Below are 6557 nucleotides of genomic sequence, written 5' to 3'. Positions count from 1 at the left end.
AAAAAAGTACTCCAGAGTGTTGTTCAGCATGGGGGTGAGTAGAAAATGAAGGCTAATCATGTTTTGGGTGTACTATTCCTTTAAAAGTCTACATGCACTGTAAAATTCAATTAGTCATCATTAATTAAAAAAAGCATGCAATCCGTTTGCACTTAAAAAACAAGTATAGAGAACTATGTGTTTTTAGTTGTTCTAACTAGTGCATGCTTTGTAGAGTAGACTTACATATATGTTTAAGCCACTAAAACAATCATGTAATGAGAACTTGATAACTTACTTTAAATGAACTTTTGACTCACTACTCACAATCAGTGTTAGGCATGTTACTTTAAAAAAGTAATTAGTTATAGTTACTAGTTACTCAACAATAAAAGTAACTTAGTTACTATCTTAGTTACTCCACAATAAAAGTAACTAGTTACTAGTAAAAGTAACTATTGCGTTACTTTTGTGTTTCTCGCCCCTGTAACCCTTTAGATAGTATAGCATTCAAAAGTTACTGAACAAATGTATTTAAAAGTCAACAAGTAAGAAACAGGTATCACTATATATTGACAGTGCAGCAAAATAGTTAATGACTGTTACAGCTGTGGATAGTTTCTTAACAACTGATTAAATGTTCTGCATGAATTGAATTTATGCTAGCGCTGCGCAATTTAATTAAGTGAAATTTTATCATGATTAAAATTTTTGTGTCAAGCAAACTCTGCAAACTTTTATAATCGAGTTGAAACAATTTTTTTGGTAATTTTTCTTTTTTTTTAAGTTATTCTGAGTATATCCCATGCAATTTGGGTGTCATTAACAAAAAAGAGAAAGAAAATAAAATAGATTTGAAATGGTCCAGCATTGCACTAAAGCTCAATGTTTATTTTGGGATTTTTTTTAAAATATAAACAAGTATCTTTATTTTATTTTTCAAATACAGAAAAATTGCACAACAGCTGGATGCATTGTTTATTTTTATTTTTCTTGTTTTTCTATGTTTTTCAAATTAATTTAACTTTCAAAGAATATTTATTTTATTTATTTGATGTTTTAAAAATTTCAAAACACCTGTAAGGTATATATTTCTAGCCTATATTTTGTTTGAATGCTTGAAACCTTGGATAGATGCCATATTGATGCATGGTGCAACTAGACAATAATCCTAATGATGACTTTGTCCATAATTGAGCAGCCTTCTTTAAATCTCATAAGTAAATATATTTCTTGGAAATACATTTACATTTAGACTAATCAACAAGTCTAAAAGTAATGGAACTAACTGCCAAATATTACAATTTCCAGCGGTTTGAAAGAGCCCCAGCTAGTGGAAGGTTGGTGATTTAAATCACAGACATAACAGTTGGCTCCACACAATACTAACAAATTTGTAATTAACTTAACCAAATAGTGTTTCTAGTACTAATTTGTGATGTTAGAAATGTTAATCTGACTAATCAGGAACATCTGAATGTTAAACCCACTCAATTTAAATAAAACTATTTATGTAGTAGCACAATATAAGAGTTGTGATACAGCACAGTATCCAAGTCACAACCCTTTCGGTAGAGCTCATGAGACCTTTGAGCAGAAGAAATTACGAATGGCAGAGAATGAGAAGAAAAATACAATGTTTTGGCCTCTTTTGAGTTGCGACAAGGATTAGAAATACCTAATGAATTTAAAATATAAATTTTGAAGTCAAGAAAGGTAAATCTGAGGTGAAACTATTGAAAATATGCTTTTAGATTAGATTCTGTGCAATTCAAAATAGTGTAATGAATATGTAATAATACACTTCACATGTCTGACATAAGTTTGTTTGCTCGCTTTCTGCAGCTTTTAACAAATCCCACAGCTATGTCAAAAGAGAGCTATAGGATCTGTTGGCATCTATAGAAAGTGAGGAATTTATTTCCCACCATTGTTTTTTGTTGGGATCCTCAGGCTTGCCCACCAGAGGGCGCCGAGGATCCTTTTCTGCTCTCTTTGTTTTTCCCTTAGGGTTGGAGTTACTGTGGGGATCTGGAGTTTACCCTCTGTCTCCAGCAGGATGCGCTGTGGGTCTTCTGGAGCTGGAACCTTCCTGCACACCTGTTCCTAATCCTCTTATCAGAAGACCTCTCCTTTATAAGTTCCTGCCTGTCCTTGATTCCACGCCGCAGTGTTGATCTTAGTTGGTTAGCTTCCTGAGCCTCTGTTACAGAAGAATCTTTGTTATTTCTCATGCGAGATCAGATTCTAATTCTTCCTTGTCTCTGCCTCACAGGAATCCTGTCTCTTCGTGAAAGCTCTGGATGAGCTTAACCTTCTGTCTCCTCGTGAAAGCTCTGGATGAGCTTAACCTTCTGTCTCCTCGTGAAAGCTCTGGATGAGCTTAACCTCCTGTCTCCTCGTGAAGCTTTGGAAGAACTGTCTCTCTGGCAACCTGTCTCTGGCCTGCAGCTCTGGGAGAGTTGCATCACAGGGAACCAGTTTCAAGCCTAAAGCTCTAGGAGAGCTAGCCAGCTAATCAGCCCTGTTGAGCCACCCGAAGACCCCTACGTGGTTTAACCTGAAGACTTCTTCGTGGAGTTCCCTAGAGGTTCCCATGTGGATTATCTCCTGTTTTTCTCAGTCATCCAGCCATCCCCCGCTCCCTGCACAGACTCCAGTGAACCAGCCCCAGACCCATTCTAGTCCCAGTGTTTTTCTGTGTGTATTTGGACTTTATTAAACATTTTGAACTTTTCCCCTGCCTCCTCCGTGTGTGTTCTGCATCTTGGGCTTAACACTAAGAAAACCCATCATGACATTTTTATATCAAAAGACAAAAGAAGACCACTGCATCCATTTGTTGGATCAACTCGGACAGGGTTTGTCCCACATTGTCTTTCTTTGCCTTGAAAATCTTGACAAAGATCTTGGTGTGTATCGATCCAGGGCTTCAAATGAGTCCACCTGTAGGTTCCTGGTGACTATTCTATTGTCTCTGTAAAAAGTGCTGGCCACCGCTCCTTTAAGTTTTTTACTGCAGGCCTGGCCTCCACAATCTCTCGTCTCCACAATGGGAATGTCGGGTCTATCTTTGATGTAATCACAACTCCAATAGGGTTCCTCTTTTTCATTTCTTCAACCAGGAGGGTAAAAGGTCCATGTTTTAGATGGCAGTGTTTTAAGAACTTTACTCTTTTATCTAAAGAAAACAGGCACTGCTTACAGGTCCAATGCATCTGCAACAAATATTTTTAAATGAGTACTGTATACAGTACAGGTGACTGTGTTTCCTTAATCGAAGGAATTATTTCTTTAGTGTGGAATTTTCTATAACAATAGGCTACGAGCATCTTACCTCTACTGCACTGGGCCTTTGTTCAAAAGGGAGCTCTTGTTTATAAAAGAAAAAAAAAAGTTTTTACTTATGCATGTCAGTTACTGAGAACTATTTATATATGCATGCTTCACACAGGTATTAATTCACAAATTGCACATTGTTTCACAATTCTAAACACCGAAGAACAACTGAGACCAGAATTGAAGAGTCTAAGAATTGTGGTTTTTCATCAGGACCTGCTCTTATAGAAAATTAACATAAAAAAAAGATAATTTACACAAATTGCATAAAGGTTTCATAAACCAATAGCTGTGTTTTATTGGACTTACCTACCCTGAAGAACACTTTAAGGCCAGGTTTGAAGAGTCAAGTTTTATGGTTTTTTTTCAATGGGACCTGGTGTGTTTTTGGTCCAGATGAAAAAAAGAGAGAAATAAATCTTGTTTTCTCACATAAAATTCTTGAGTATATAGTTGACAGACCAATTTGTGACTGCTTACACCATAATTACCTTACCTGGCTTTAAAGCTGTCACGGTGCTGCCCTCTTTCTCTCTCCTTCTCCCTCTCGCTGGTGGCTGAACAACCCACACCTAAATTGGCCTGAATGCAGGCTTCAAAGACTGGTCCCCGCTTTGTCAATCTCGATGCCTACAGTCTGCTGTGCCTTTCTGTTCCTCCCCCGGGGTCTCTGTTAAAGAGGACCCCCTAGAACTCTTGTCCCAATGCAGTACCTTGACCTTGGATCCGCTTTTAGTAACAGCAGAGCTAAATCGCTGCCTCCCCATCGTCCTTATGATTGTGCATTCGACCTGTTGCCTGGAGCACTGTTGCCTTTTAGTTGTCTCTTTAACATTTCCAGAGCCGAGCGTCAAGCTCTGGAGGACTACATTAGCGAGTCGCTTGCTTTAGGTCTTATCTGCCCGTCATCCTCGCTTCTAGGGGCCGGCTTCTTTTTCGCTCCATGGACTGAACCAAATTTCACTGAAAAATAAGTATCCTCATCCTCTCATTGGCTTTTGAACCGGTCCAAAACGCAAACCTCTTTACTAAGTTAGATCTGCGGTAACTCTTACCACTTAGTCCGAATCTGCCAGGGAGATGAGTGGAAAACAACCTTCAAAACACCCACTTTGAATAACTGGCAAAGTGCTTTGGCCTATGCAATGCCCCATCAGTCTTCCAGGCCTTAGCTAACGATGTTCTATGTGATTACCAGAATGTCTTTGTCTTCGTTTACCTGTATTACATTTTGATATACTCCAGTAGTCCCACCGAACACCAGCAACACGTTCGCCTTGTCCTCCAGCGCCTGCTTGAAAACAAGATTTATGTCAAGGCAGAGAAATGCGAGTTCCACAAGACATCTGTCTCCTTCCTGGGATTGATTCTCAAGGATGGGCAGGTTCGGTCAGATTCTAAAAAGATAAAGGTGGTGCTAAAGGGGCCTGTGCCTGATTCCTGATGACAGCTCCAGCATTTACTGGGAACATAATTTTGATGTGGGTGACAGGGAACTCCTCGCTATTAAATTGGCCCTAGAGGAGTGGTGCCACTGACTTGAGAACTCCGATCAGCCTGTTGATCACAGTTCTTTTGACACATCACAAGAACCTGATTTACCGCCAATAAGTTAAGCGCCTGGACCCAAGACAAGCCCGTTGGTCCCTCATCTTCTCAAGGTTCAACCTCACAATCTCCTACCGACCGGCTCTGAAATCGCTAAGTCTGATGAACTCTCTGACCTACATTCCCCCAAAGATTCGGAAGAGAAACCTGCTCCCATCCTCCCTCCCTCCTGCACATTTGGGGCCCTTCACTGGGAGATTGAGACCCTGGTTTCCGATGCCTCACGGAAAAAACTGATCCAGGTGGCAGACCGCCAAACCGCACCTACATTCCAAGCTCAGTCCGATTTCAGATTATTCAATGTTTTCATTCCACTAAGCTTTTTGGTCATCCTGGCATCAATCGAACAATCACCCAGATTACTTGTTACTTTTGGTGACCTTCCCTTTGTAGGAATGTACAGGAGTACGTCTAAGCCTGTTCCACCTGTGTACAAAACAAGACATTCAACTGGACCCAAATGGTCTGCTTCAGCCTCTCCCAGTCCCCAAGCGTCCCTGGTCTCATGTCGCCCTCGACTTAATCACTCTACCCCTGGCTCAAGGTATGATTGCCATTCTGACCATCGTGGACCGTTTCTCTAATGCCTGTCATATGGTTCTCCTACCAAGACTCCCTTACGCCTTCCAGATGGCCAAATGTGGTGGGAGCTCAGCCTGTGTCTCATGATGTTTTCTTCTCCGACTAATCCCTGTCTCTTGTGTATCAGGTGGACAGCTCCGAATCCCGTTTTGGAGTCCCTCTGCGATCACTGAAGTTCCGAGCTGAACTGGCCTCCCACTGTCCAGCTCTGCTCCCCCTCTGATGGAAAAACACAGATCCCAGCGCTCTGCCAGTGCAACGCCCAGCAGCCAGCCGCCGCCAACACCCTGAAGTCTGATCGACGGATCCCTGCCATCCCTCCATCTGTCAGCAGCCCCCTGAGCAGTAGCCACCTGATCCGCTAAAGGCTCCGACAGCATTCACCTACTGTCTACTGCAGCATCTTCTCTCTTCTCACTCACTCGGTTTAATTAATAATCTCATAGTTACTATTCCCCTTAACTCTTTCTTTGTTACAGAGCTTGCTATAATCCCTGCATAATCTCTGCATAATCCTTGCTCAAATTAATAAACCTTCTTATTAAACCACTAACATGCCTATTCAGTGTGTTCTGCATGTGGGTCAGAAAACTTAGTGTTATTTTGTTCAAGACCTGTCATTTAAGTCCCCTATCAAAGAAGCTTCTAGAATGTCCTTCTTTCATCACTGGAATATTGCTGTCCAACTGTCCTTGCATTTGTGACTTTAAGGCTCGTCTATTGTAATTCTTTACTATCTGGACGTCCAAAAAATTTAGTTATAATCTTTGAGATGATCCAAAAAGGTGCATCCAGATTTCTGATGAAAATTAAAAAGACAGATCATTCAAAAACATGTCATCTCACTTTACAGTTCACCAGATCATACAGTCAAATTGATTCAAAGTATTCTATCAAAGGAAAACCAGTTGATTGCATCGACTCATTGACTCAAATGCTATCCCTCACACTGAGCATGCTTGTAGCCAGGGGCGTCTCTAGGTTTAAGAGACAAGGGTGGCTCAGCCCCTAGAAGATATTTTTTCAGTGCACCTGCTAAGGCGTTGTCT

Source organism: Cyprinodon variegatus, unplaced genomic scaffold, assembly GCF_000732505.1.
Source record: "Cyprinodon variegatus isolate N-32 unplaced genomic scaffold, C_variegatus-1.0 Scaffold74, whole genome shotgun sequence".
Lineage (NCBI taxonomy): Eukaryota > Metazoa > Chordata > Actinopteri > Cyprinodontiformes > Cyprinodontidae > Cyprinodon > Cyprinodon variegatus.
Note: the sequence above shows the minus strand (reverse complement) of the source record.